Raw genomic sequence first — 13,789 nt, forward strand, 5'->3', positions numbered from 1 at the left:
GCATGGTTCAGGAGAAAAGCCGGATTGTGCTAAGGAAAGATCTGAAGATGCATGGGGCTCCTCGTGATGGTACTGACAGCAAGCGTCTTTACGTCCAGACCCTGCATGGGGGCTTAAAGGGAATGGCAAAACGTTTTTTTCCATGGAGTTTTCCAAGGGGATCTAACTTTTCCATTTTTTACCCCACTTAAGTTGCTCAACTGCTGCAGAGGGAAATTAGGACTTTGGACACCAGCATCAAAGTGAGAAGTTGGTTTTCTGGATCAAACCAGAACAGTGTCAGCAACCATGCTGGGACCCAGAGCATTCACCAAGGACCGTCAGTGGAGCGTATTTCCTCTTTCTACGCTCTTCATCAGTTCCTGTATTTGATGGTTGCTCTCCCAGTGAAGTGGGGAATTTTCTCAGCAGAAAAAGAGTTGTTTTCACAGGGGAAAACACCAAGAGCTTAAGCTTTTGGTGGCTTTAAGCCACCCGGTGACATGAGCCTGCAAACTAATATCTGAAACAGAACTTCTGCTACAAGTCTCCATCCTGCTTTCTCCAGGCCATTGCCCCTTTCTTCCACAACACATTGACACTTCTTCCTGTACAAATGCAGTCTCAGCTCCTGTAGGAGGCAACCAGATGGACACCTGGAGACACAGATGACTGCATGGCCATCAACAATTCTTCAGGACAAAACCCCACTCTCGTTAATTGTATGGCACATAAGGTAGCCTGGAACTTAACCAGGGATTTTAGGCAATACCCAAGTATAAATGACAACACATGACAATAACAGCCGTTAGCACTGTTCCCATTGCAGAGTCTACCATCCCATTCCCTTGAACTAGGTGATGTTTTATGGCCTGCAAAGGACCTTTGGCCATAACTATTCTATGTTTCTTCATTCTTGGTCAGATGGTGGGAGAATTTTTTTTTTTTTTTGGGTGCCCCTAATGTAAAATTGCCAAGAATAACCGTTGCCTCTCCTAAAATGGCAGCTGTAGCCCTGTGAAAACAGCCCCGGCGGGTTCCTTTCTGAAGTGACAGCAGGTCTTACCGACATCAAAGGGGACATGAGGTTTTTAGTGAGGGCTGTTTGTTGATTTTTTCTCCAGTGAAGTGATATTACATGGCATTTCCAACCCTCAATCCTATTAAGTGACAGAACTACCTAATAGCACTCATTAAATAACATAACTTGGTGTCAGAAATTCACTGACAGGCTCATGCTATTGAAGTGGTAGATTTATGCCCTAAAACAATGTGGTTTTGGCGTTATCGTTACTGAATTTTTAATAAATGTCATTTATTTTAACAGGTGAAAGCGCAAGACCTAGGACAGTTCATTAAAAGGTTATCACTGATCAGCACATAACCGAGTAGCAAAGTGGGTGCCTGAATTTTATGTTTAGAGGGAAGAAAGCATTAAAAACATGTTCATTGCTGCAATTTTGAACCGCTTCAATTCTTGGACATAATTTCTTTTGTGACATCATCCTACTCTGCAGTGTTGTCACAATGCAGTCATAAGTTGCAACAGTATTCAGGAACTTTCCATCTCTCTGTCCAAGGAGATACCCAGAATTATGCATCGTTGAAAATACTAATTCCTTTTTTTCCCTTTTTTTTTTTTTAAATCTGTTGCTTATGGGCCAAAAGCAAACACACATAATAAAAATATTAAGGTCTTAAATACCACCATCATCCCTTGCTCTCAGTCAGCTAGTAACGGCGTGTTTTAATCCTTTAACCCAAGGTATTTATCTTGTGGAGTGAATGACAAAGTTTGTCAGTGTCCACAGAAATAAGTTCATCTGTGATTTCTTGCTTCTTTCTTTCTACAGCTCTCGTCCTACTGGAGCCCAAAGTGCTTTTTACCAGCTGATACACAAGTGATAACTGCAGCTTTCCTGAGGTGGAGATCTGGCAGTGGTTTATATCAGAATGCAAAGCGAGCGTGAGGTGTAAGACAGGGAACAGCCAACTGTCTGCCTGAACTCCACCTTAACTCTCAACAGGCAAAGCTAGAATTCAGAAGAGACACTATTATCAACATTACAGCTCAAAAAAATGATGCTAGGGGTTTCCTGATTCACATTTAAATTCTGAACTGTTTTATACATGCAAAAATTATTAGCACCAGAATTTCTGCAGAACATTTGTAATGTTAAACTCTATTTCTTCCTTACAAGAGAACCCTGCTTTGCAAGTTGCTGGTAAACTACCACACTCAAAAAGAAAGCAGAAAACGTGCACTCTGCATAGTGAGCAATTAAGTTTTAGTGGTAAGTGGCTACCCTCATGACAGATCCCACTGGAATTAATTGAGCATTCATCTGAGCAACTGCTTACCAAAATGAAAAGTAATTCACAATCTGGGCTAAAGGTCTGTAACTTGTACACACAAACCCTCCCAAGTTCTGCCCCTCCACACTGAAAATTCATGGCTTTCGTTATTTCTTCACCTGCTCTTTCTTGCCACTCATGCAGCAAAAATCTCCCTGGGTTATTCTATCACCTTGGATTATAAGAGTGAGCCCACCTCTGGAAAGGCAGAAGGACATTCTGGGGCGGTTTTCAGCCATGACTAGCATAGATCAAATTTTCATCTTCTTGATGCTGTGAGTAATTTTTCATTTTTAGCCACTGGAGGATAGCTAAGCCTATAGGTAATGGTTTAGAAAAAAACTCTCTTGTATTCTTACAGTCTCTTGTATTCTTACAGATACAGAAAGCAGCAGTACCATCACCAGCAAATGCAGAAGCAGACTGGATTACTTCAATGGCAGAGTCCTAAAACAAATTGCTTTCAGAAATTCCCAGCCCTTGGCTGCCTTTTCACTACAATTTATCATCGATGCAATGATGTAAAAGGGCGCGCTGCAAATGAGATCCATTTCTTAGTTTAAAACAAATAATCAAAAGAGAGCAGGGAGTTCCTTTTAGCAGAGAGTATATAGTGGTCTACTCTACGCAACAGTCTCGCAAGTAATGGCAGTGAAACACCCGATGGTGCAGCTCAACCGGACGGGCTGAGCTAGCAGCCGGTTGCTGCCTGAGCCATGGTCTCATCCTTGTGCTGCTGGCTCCAGGACTTGTCTGACCCTGCAGTGAACTGATTCAACTCGTTGCACTGGTTGAAAACTAACCAGAAGGGAAGAAGTTAATCAGCTCACAGGGTCTTATGAGCACCAGGGCTGAGGAGAGGGAGGGGATAAGCTGCAGCCTGAGGAAGCAGCAAATTGCAGTGTTCCTGAGGATGGAAATGAGTAGCCACAAACTTCTTAAACCAACTTGACCACTGAAACCGCAGAACGGCACCTTGCACAGCCGCTTGCTTCCTTGTGCCAGGTCGAGCCAAGCTAGTGAAGCTCACGGTTTCTGTTGTTCTGAGAACAAGGTACACACATGGGCACGTTCACATCAGGTTAAAACTGAGTAACAAAATCAAGGAGGAGACCACGACCTGGAAAAGGGCTGCCTTCATACACGGGAACAGCATGATGTGAACAGCCACTGATACAACCAAATCCATTTGGAGGTAAGCACGGTGACACAGGTGAGCTGGTCTAACAGCTCCAGGCTGCTAAGAGGCCTGTCCCACAACCTCCTTTCCCTTCTCATTTCCAACAGCACTCCCCATCACACAATCCTGCCCCCTCCTTTATGCTGGTTTCAACATTTACCGGACCTTCACCGAGCACACTTGACCTGCTAACTGCACACAAAATCCTCACTTTCTCCCTCCCAGGTCAGTTTTCTGCAGGTGTAGTGAGCTGAATTTGCTCAGACAGGAGTCCAAGTGCCAGAACCGCACAAGGGAAGCGGTGGGAGCGTGCGGTCAGACACGAGGAGGAAAGCGAGGGGAACCTTCCAATTTCACGGGATCACAAAATAATTTAGGTGTAAAGGGACTTCTGGAGGTCATCAAGTCCAGTGACAGCGAATCACTGTCTTGGCTCTGCCGTGTCATTGAAGCGAGCAGGCCAGCCAGCCAGCAGGCAAAGCGGCCAGCAGGCAAAGCGGCCAGCAGCCTTCTGGCTCTGTCATCAAAAACCCAACTCTCACAGTTTTCCAATGACATTCTTGATTTTTTTAATGGAATATGAATGTTGATGCAAAAATGATTTCTTTTTGTACCCTAAAGGAATAAAATAAAATAGTCTTCCTGGAAATAACAATTAGCAGTTAAATCCCTTACTAAGGCAGAATGCTCTAAGGAATAACAAAACAATACAGTGAATATTTGTGCAGCAGGAAGAGTTTGGAGATGTTTGTTTACCATACAGTTTGTTCCGACTTGACGGATTCCTAAAGAACCCATATAAAGAGCTCTGATTATTAATAGCATCAGATGGGATGAAAAGGTATTTCTAACCTGTTTATAAATGGCTTAAAGGAAATTACAAATACATAAAAAACAAGACCAAGTTTACAGTAAAAGGGCAGAGAGCTAAATTCGTTCTTCCAGTAAGCAATATGTTATGTGAAACTCAGCTGAGTACATCTGCCATCATTTTACCTGGAAAAAATCAAAGTGGGGAGGGGAGGAAAGATTTTTAGTTTGCCAGTTTTTTGCAAAAGCAAAACAAAAGGAAAAATCCCATATAGTGTATTAACCTATTGTACATATGGATAAGTAGTTTAAGTAACGCGTACAATGATTTCACAATGTGCTTTGAAAAGATTCATTAATGTCTTTGGAAATATGGGAAAGTAATTTATAACACCACATAAAAAAGTAATAGAGGGCCCAATCCTGTCACCACTAATGTAAACTGGGCAGAGTTGAGCTTTCAGGACCTTCCGACAGTTTTAGAACATTTTTCAACAGTCTAGTTCGGCTATTAGCAAATCCCAGCCTGGCTGGCTCCCACCACATCCCCACTTGCTAAATGACTCCCTTTTCCTCTTCGCTCCCCCACCCCATATTATAATTTAAAACAAAAATATTTTTTATGTGTTGACCATTTGTATATTCGGAAACAGTGCCTGCCTTTTCTCCATCCTGACAGCTCTGCGCACTGCTAGCCATTAGCAGCCTGCGAGTCAGGAGGTGCAGACCAGCCAGAGACACCAAGTCAGAGCAGCCCACCCTCAACAGCATCCCTGGAACCACCACAGTTTTGTCAACTTCTGATTTTCTGCATAATACTGCCATGAAAACCAATGTCTCCTACACAAGCAGAGGGAATTTCTTGAAATGCAAAGGGACTTTCCAGAGCCCTTTATAATCTGAAAGAAACATTTTCCCTTTGTCTACACAGCAAAAGAAATGACAAGGATGAACGTATGGCCTGAGAGGCTGTGTTAGGAGACCGGCCATTCTCCCCAACAGTAACGTCTGGATATGGCACATTTTACAATGTGAGCCTGCACCAAAGAAAGACCTTTCTCTTTCTCACCCCCTGTCAGCACTGCAGTTCAAAGTGGGTGCTGGAAAAACCAAACCTCTGTATGTGGCACATGAGATTTCCAGCAGTATCCTGCAAACCTGTTACACTTTCACAAGATGCTGCTCATCAGACCAAAATTCTTATGCAATTTGTTTTAAAAGGGAAAAAAGAAAAAAAAAACCAAACAAACCAATAATAAGTTATTCTTTATCGTGCAATCCCCCTGGCCAAGTCTGCATTACAGGGTACAGTCATTACTATCTAGTCTGGCTTCCAATTAGAACAGACCCAGCGTGCTCAGATCCGAAAGCACCACGTCATGCGTCAGGCAGTTAAATGCAGCAAATACAAGGGCAATGATCTAGAGTTGTCATTTATCCTCTGCTTGTCTTACAGCATTCATTTGTCCAGGAGAATTTCTTCATTAAGTGTCTAAAACGTTTTAGTTTCTGTCAACTGATGCCACTTGTGAACTGAAGCTGAAAACCTGAAGCTGTACAAACGTAGAAGGCCTCTGCCCACAACATACACTGAAACTCAGGACTCCTCTAGGCTGCCTCCTTTAAAGCCAACTTTCTCTTCACCACCAATGTGTTACACTCTACAGGTCAGCCAAAATGAACCACAGCCTCCTAAAGATCTAGTGGTTCCTTCTGATAACCCGAACCAGGAGGAATAGCCAGCCAGAGGCTGGTACACCTGGCTGTACCATAGCATCTCCAGCCCTGATTCCCTCTTCTGTTTCTAGATACCAACACAGGACCGTCCTTCAGCCCTTCTTGGTGAAGAATCCCAGGACCTCTAATTAGGCTTCAGCTGAGACAGTCTGGACACATGCCCCATCCAGTTGTAGGACACAGATCAGAGCCTCTCCCATAGCGTTTTGAACCAGCTTTCTAGTTCATTAACTTTTGTTCCTCTACTGCATGGTTTGGTTCAGATTTAAATGCAGTGGTAGCTTCTAAGTTCAGCTCTATTGCAAAAGCCTCTATCAGTGCCCAGCAGTTCTTTACATTTCCAAGACAGCTCATCAAGTTAATGCAGGCTGCTATGGCTCTTCCTTCCAGTTTGACATTGCCCACAAATAGTAAAACTTTTCCTATTCAATTCTCTTGCTACTCTGGAAAGGCCGAAACAACGTGGTAGAAAAGCTCCCCCATAGTACAGTTGGACTTCAGCAAAAAAACTTGTGCTTTTTATTACCTTGCTGCCATTTCCTAGCCATAAGCGGGAAATGTTAAATTATAAAAAATGCAATATTAATCAACCAATTGAGTTGCCAGTTCTAATTTGGGATAGAAAAATGGACAAAGATATAATCAAAGACCTACCAAAAAAGCAGATGGCTGGAGAGCGCTTCTGGCAGTCATGCTACTCGCACATAGGACCACTTGAGTTTAACAAATTGGACAAGAGAGAGAGTACTGAAATGGAAAATGGGGCTCTACTCCATTCAAATTCTTCAAAATGTTTGTTTTGGATTTGTACCTCTGCTGCAACTTACAACTCTAGATTAGATACGGCAAGAGCAATATTCTTGACTAGAAGAAAAACAGAATGGCCAAACCATTTGCCAAACACACAGATTGTCTCCCTGTATACAAATAATACCAACATAGAAATGGTTTCCTAAATAAAACCTAGTACCAAACGTGTCTTCTACTAAGACAGCAATAAAGTTCTACCAGTAGTTAGAGCACAAGACATGTCCTTGACTCAAACTGCAAAACTTCTTCAAGCAAGGCCCATATCCACATGTAAACACGTGTAAGTTATATCAGCATGAAAAAGAAACCCACAGCAACTTGAGAGTTCATGGTCACCTCCATGCAGCACCCATTGCAGGTGAGACCACATCCCAAAGCTGCTTGTTTTAAGAGCATGCCCTTCGCTGCTAATGAACTAAAGGGCAGTTGTGAGGCCATAAGGCAAAGTGCAATATTTCCTATTCAATCAGGGAGGGCAAATCACTAAATCAATGTTAGTTATAACAATACAAAGGCACATAGGTAGTAGACGACACCAAAAACGGAATTAAAAAGACTCACTCCATAAGTCTTGCTGTAAGAAATCAGTTGCATAAGTGTTTAACAGAAAAAACATGAAGGCTTTTGTCAGCGAGACGCCAGTTGCAGCTTAAAGTAAATGTATGGCCAAATATGACGTCACCTACCACAACCAAAAATTAAGACGAAAGTTTTGCCAGTCTCAGGGACCAGTCACTCACCAGGGAACCGGGGGTTTTATATGCACGCCTTCCTGCAGAATCCAAAAATAACATTTTTCCATAGAGCAGAAATTCCTGTAGCGTTCACACTTTTCGTTTCAGTAATGTTGCAATCCAAAGTGCCAGCCCTCTGTAATGAGGTAATCTGACAATGTAATTTGTAGTATTTTATTCTGTCAAAATTGATCTTAGTATTTCTATAGCAACTAGATCAAAACAAAAGATGGAGCAGACAGAATAAGTCTCTCCCTGCCACCACCCAGATTTTTATATAAATATATATGTATATATATAAAGCATTACACATACATAAAGTTAATGTCCATGATTCATCATTAAACAACGCTAGAAAAACAGCACTGGAGAAATAGCAGCACAGTAGGATAACATTTAAAAAAAGAAATGCCAGCAAATGTGTAAACTGACATCAATAAATTTTTTAAAAAGTAATTGTTCAATTATCAAACACCTGTGAACAGAGTAGCTTTCCCATTAAATCCGTTCAGGAAAAGGTATTACCCATTCCTGGTTGGGATAGATGGAATTGAATACTGGCTTTGTTGACATGAGGTGAAGAATACAGTATCTCCCCCCCCGTGAATACTGGCTTTGTAGACATGAGGTGAAGAATACAGTATCTCCCCCCCCAAGAAAATCCCATTTTAACATTACTGTTAGCATGTTAATGTTTAGGAAAGCTTGACTGCCATTTAGCTACCTAAGATTAGTTTTGGAAGTGCTGTATGCAATAGTCTTGCAAATGTCTGTCAGTTTATTTTAGTGCCCTTGTAGGACCTGAGCTGAGTCCAGACGCTGTGATTACAAAACACTTCAGAAAACTCTGGATGTGGAACCCAATGCCATTTCCAATCAACTAATATGATTAATAGCAACACCACCCAGCCCCTTCCTTTTGAAACAAAGATTGCTCTGTTACAATGGTGGAGTAAAAAGCTTGGTTTTCCTACAGACCACTTCTCCTTAACATCAGAGTAGCTTCTGAACATTTCTTAGGAGATTCCAGTTAGATCCTGGACAGAGATTGCCAAACGCGTACTGCGTGCACATGTACACCTGCAAGCTCCATGCGTAAGCGTGCAAATCCCAAACCAGCCACATGGTTTCTAACTGGGGCTTTAAGGAGAGGATGAACCTCTCCTATCATGTGATGTGTACCAACTTCTAGAAATCTGCGCAGCGTCCAATAACAATTTTCTGACTGCTGTGTCACTGAGTGTCGTCTCAATTTTCTGACTACTAGTGTCACTTACAACCTCTAGTATAAAAACACGCGACAGTTTTAGACAGATCCCTAAAATGGTTGCGAGGGAATTTCTGAGAAAGGCAGGTCAGCTGGGAAGAGGATGATATACTCACTTTTGTTGTGCCGTATCGCTGCAGGTCCAGCCGTGGTTTTGGTGCTGGCTGCCATCTCTGGAAGTCACCGCGTAGCCGCTTCCCAAGCACACTGCATCAGCCGCGGTAAGGGATTGCAGCTGGAAGGCAGTTTGTCTTCCAGGCCAACTGCTACTGCTTGTTAAGAAAAAGAGAGAATGTTAAGTTAGAGAAATACCAGTCATTTAAAAGAAACAAACTCTCAGAAGCTGGATATTTGTTTGATCCCAAGCTCTGCTGCTAAAACCCAGAATCTCCCCATCAGTTTAAGAAGGGAGCTATGATGGAGAAAAAATTCTTGATGAACACAGGAATAAAATCATGTGCATGCATAATTTGAAGCATAGGAATGTTTCCACAGATTACTCACCCTCCTAAAATGAAACACACTCAAGTCTTTCACCTGAGTAAAGACCCTGACCCCATGAAGCACTCTTCCACTTGATGGCAATTCCCTTGAGTAATGACAGTGAAGAGTTCAATACGGGCAGAGGCTGAACTGTGCATTCATCCTGACTGCACAGATGCTTCTGTAATAAATTCTGTCCATACAAGATCTTGTAATATTGGCGTTTCAAAGCTTATCTTACAACTGACACAGGCTTAGGCATGTCTTCAGATGAATATACTTATAAAAAAGTACGCAACGAGCTGTTGCCTTTTTTTAACTTCAAAAATCACTGATCTGCTGCGACAGCAGGAGACGCAAAATGCTTATTTAGGCAAGAGAAGTATAAAAATAAATGAAACTGTGGATTTCTTCCTAATTATCACCAGTTTGTGACTGTCAGAGAAGATGTACCTTTTCCATGTGAAACCCCTCATTACCCCTTCCTTCCAATAAAGGCAATCAACATTGAACTTAAAAGTTCCCGTCTGCATCCAGTTTACAGGCTTTACCATCCTGCCCTTTGAAATGGAGTCTTGTACAAGGAAATTGGAGATAAAAAAGATTTTAAAATAAAAACAGTATTTATGTCTCCCAAATGGGAAGTTGGGAGCAGCAAGGGCAGGAAACGGACTGGTATTTAAGCTGATTACCCAAGCAAAGTCCTCTGCCTTTTCAGCAGTGCCACGGTTCCTCAGTAAAACCATTTAAATTAATTGGAGTTTGGGGCAGGGGGAGGGGAGGGGAGGGGGAGGAAGATGTCAAATTTTATCTGGAGTGTTAGTGATGGCTGGCTGGAGAGGAGCTTTCAGGCCTGTTAATTGGGCCTGTTTGCTCCAACGCCACAAACACTTTGACATGAAATGTTCTAATAACCCCGCAGCGCAGGTGGCCGCCGGTGTCAGCCGGCTCCTGACAGCCCGGCCAGCCCTGTCGCTTCCACTCAGGGCCCGCTCGGCTGAGCAGGCGGCTTTGGGCCCGCCGGTCATTAACCCAAATATTCTCGGTGTGTAGCTTAGCAACCAATTAAGTAGCCGGGATCTTTAACATTTGTACCAGAAATTCACACAAATAAAAGTCTTTTGGGCCACGCTGGCCTTATAGACATGGATCTTATTATGCTTTTTACCTAATTACCAACTTAGCTTTTTTTCTTTATGCATCTGAAAAAAGACGGACGGCGGTTAAAGGCAAGCTCTGCTGAGCACAACCGGAGCACGATTTCCTTGGGCAAGACTTCCATGGGTGTTTGCATGCATATAAAAATTACATCTTCTCATTCACACTTGCACATAACTGACTAGATAAATAATATTATCATAGTGGGAAGAGCTGGAATTAGAAAGGAAATACTGCAACATTTAGATTTAATCTGGTGAGCATTAGATCATGATTCACTTTGACATAAAAGCTCAAGAGCACATTTAGCTGGGGCGAAACACATTACAGTGTTTTAAACAAGAAGGAAATAAGTCTAATGTTTCATGGGCTGTATTATTTGCTGTTGAAATCCTAATAATTGCCTACGCTCTACACTTACGTTGTACCTAACGAATTGCTTTTAAATTTTAGAAAGCTTCAGCAACAAATTGGAAGATCTTATTTGCTTCTGACTCTCCAACAAAGAGGCATTTGCTAATAGAATAGAACAGAAAATTGACAACAAAAAAACAGGTCTCAAACAGCACACTCCATTTACCGTCACTGTATTTCACAGCGGCATTTTTAAAATAAGTATTTTTTTGATAAAATATTTTTTAAAACAGGTAAACATTCAAAGCCTGTAAGCAGGACTGGTAGCACTGTTTTTAAATATCCACAGGCAAATACGGAACAGTGCTTCGCAAAGGCTTGCACCTGCTCAAGTGTCAGGGAGTTTTGCTTTATCAAATAAAACACCAAATTAATGCTCCATATGAAACAGTGGCTGACTCAACACAAGTTTTACAAGTGGCTTAGCCCAATCTTGGGCTTTCTTCTTGCCCACATCCACAAGATCCCATTGCTTCCCTCCCATCACCTCCTGCTTTTTGGTGGCAACAGGAAAAATTAAATCCCTGCAGCCTCCTCCCTGCTCACTCTCCATCACATCAGCTGACAAAGCAGTCGATCGTTTCAGATTGTGGTACGGTCCTGCACCGGCTTAATACAAACCTGAGACGGCCGGCTCCAGATACACATTTTTCATGGTAAATCACCAGGCCCAGCTGCGTTTTCCAACCATGCCTCTCCATCAACAGTCCCCAGTGCTCTCTCAACAAGACAGAATATACCCCATTTCACCTCTGCGATTCGTAGGAGGAAGTTAGAAATGGCTTTATAGTTGAGGTATGAGCCGCAATGTGTGAAACCAGGTCCGTCAAGCTGGGCTGACTTTCTGTTAATAAGCCTGTGCCTTCCTTAGTCTGAGCCATACCAATAAAACTCCCATGTCTGGGTTTCCAGCATGACTTGGGTTTTTACTTATGATTTGTGTTCATCTAAACACATTTCCTTCATGCAGCAACTGCAGTGAACATATCTAGAAAGAAACCAGATCACATAAAACAAGCTGCTAACTCTTTCTCACGTGGGCAAATACGACGCCAGTTCCTGGAATCTGCTGTGATCGTACGAATATGGCTCTCTTGCGAACCCGCCTGAGTGTTGCAGGGCTCTCTAAGTATCTGCAATTTCAAGGCAGATAAATGTTATTTTTTTAAAATGTTTATTATTGTGTATTCTTTCATGCCAAGTCGCTCTTTACATAGAAAGCAAACATCATTGAATTTAGTTCGAAAAAAGCAAAATAAAGTTTACAGTTCTGCTTGGCCTAAAGTTTGTTTATAAACACAGGAGCAGACTGGCCTTATTGCAATGGGACTGGCAGAAAAAAGCCCCTATCTTCACACTGAATATGAGCCACCAGTGTGTGCTCAGCAAGTAAGGCAAACCGCATACTGGGCTTCATCTGAAGCACGGCCCTGGCCTGTTTGGTCTGATGAAGAGATGGTGATTGAGTAACAGGCTAACGGCAGCCTGCAAGGAAGAAGCCTACACTGAATTGCCTTACTTGAAGGGGAATTATAAGTAACAGCAGAGCCAAACTTCTCATTTGAGACAGGTGATAGAACAAGGGGCAATACCAGAAACTGCCTCTTGGCAGGTTCAGATCAGAGATTAGGAAAAACTTTTTCAGAAGAAAGGTGGTGCAGCCCTAGAACAGGTCACCAGAGAGGCAGAGGATCTCAGTTCTTGGAGATGTTTCATGCTAAACATACTTTTTGACACATTGGCATTTTTGGTGATAAAGTATCCTGCTAGCAAATTCTTGACAAGGTATTGGAGGAACCACGGATGTTTGGCATTTAACCACCCAGTAAAATTCTCAAAAGCACCTGTCCATCTTTTTTAAACACCCAAATGCCTTTAAAAGCCTTATCATAAACTGCCTAATAACCATGGCTCCGTGCTCTGTGTCCCCAGAATACTGGACCATTTGGGGATTTCATTCACATGTAAACCCTTGCACTTTATTCCGGTGGACTATTCTCTATGAATACAGACTTAGGAGTAAGAGTGCAGGATCTGGCCATATAACTTGGATCACAAGAGCAAACTCCACATATTTGAAAAGATTATCAGCCAACTACAGTTCTTTCCACTGTAGAAACAGTTACTCAGTTAAGATAAACAAAGAAATTCCCATGCAGTGAAAAGGAAAACCTATTAACTGATTAAACATGTGAATCAGTTGATAAACTGGTTATCAAAGTTCTGAAAACATTTTTAACAATGACCCTTCCTGCCATTTCTAACAATGACCCATAAAAGCTAGAATAATTCAGCACTTTACAGGAAGCCAGCTGGATAGAAAACAGAACAGATTTCTGATCTAAGAAGCTGCAGCCATATGAGCTGACAAATTTAGACACTAATTATCAGTAAAGTAGTGATAAACATTTTAAATACCAATTAAAAGCTTTGGACCATATTTTTCAAGGTTTCTAACTCTTTTCAGCACGCAGAAAAAATGACCAGTCTTACCCCATCGATGTAGACTTTCATTCATTCCTTGCTTCAGGATTTTCAAATAACTATAAAAATACTTACTCAGAAAAAAACCCTAACTCCTTAATTTTCAGGACAAGTTGAAGATCTGAAAGCAGAATAGGAATGCAAATACCTGTGTTTTTCTTACAACTGATCATGCAAATCCCACCTCAGAAAAAACTCCACATCAAAAATACTTGCAGGTGTGCAAAAGCAGAACACAGCACACGCTACCAACTAGAATTCACTTCACGGAGAATGTGATTTTACTCCTTAGTACAGTTCAAAAAAATGTAACTTGAAAAAACTGTCAGACCAGCCCTTGTGGTAGATGAAAGTTCCTTTTAGACAACTCCAGATCCA

Source organism: Egretta garzetta, unplaced genomic scaffold (assembly GCF_000687185.1).
Source record: "Egretta garzetta isolate BGI_Z169 unplaced genomic scaffold, ASM68718v1 scaffold769, whole genome shotgun sequence".
NCBI classification, from domain to species: Eukaryota; Metazoa; Chordata; class Aves; order Pelecaniformes; family Ardeidae; genus Egretta; species Egretta garzetta.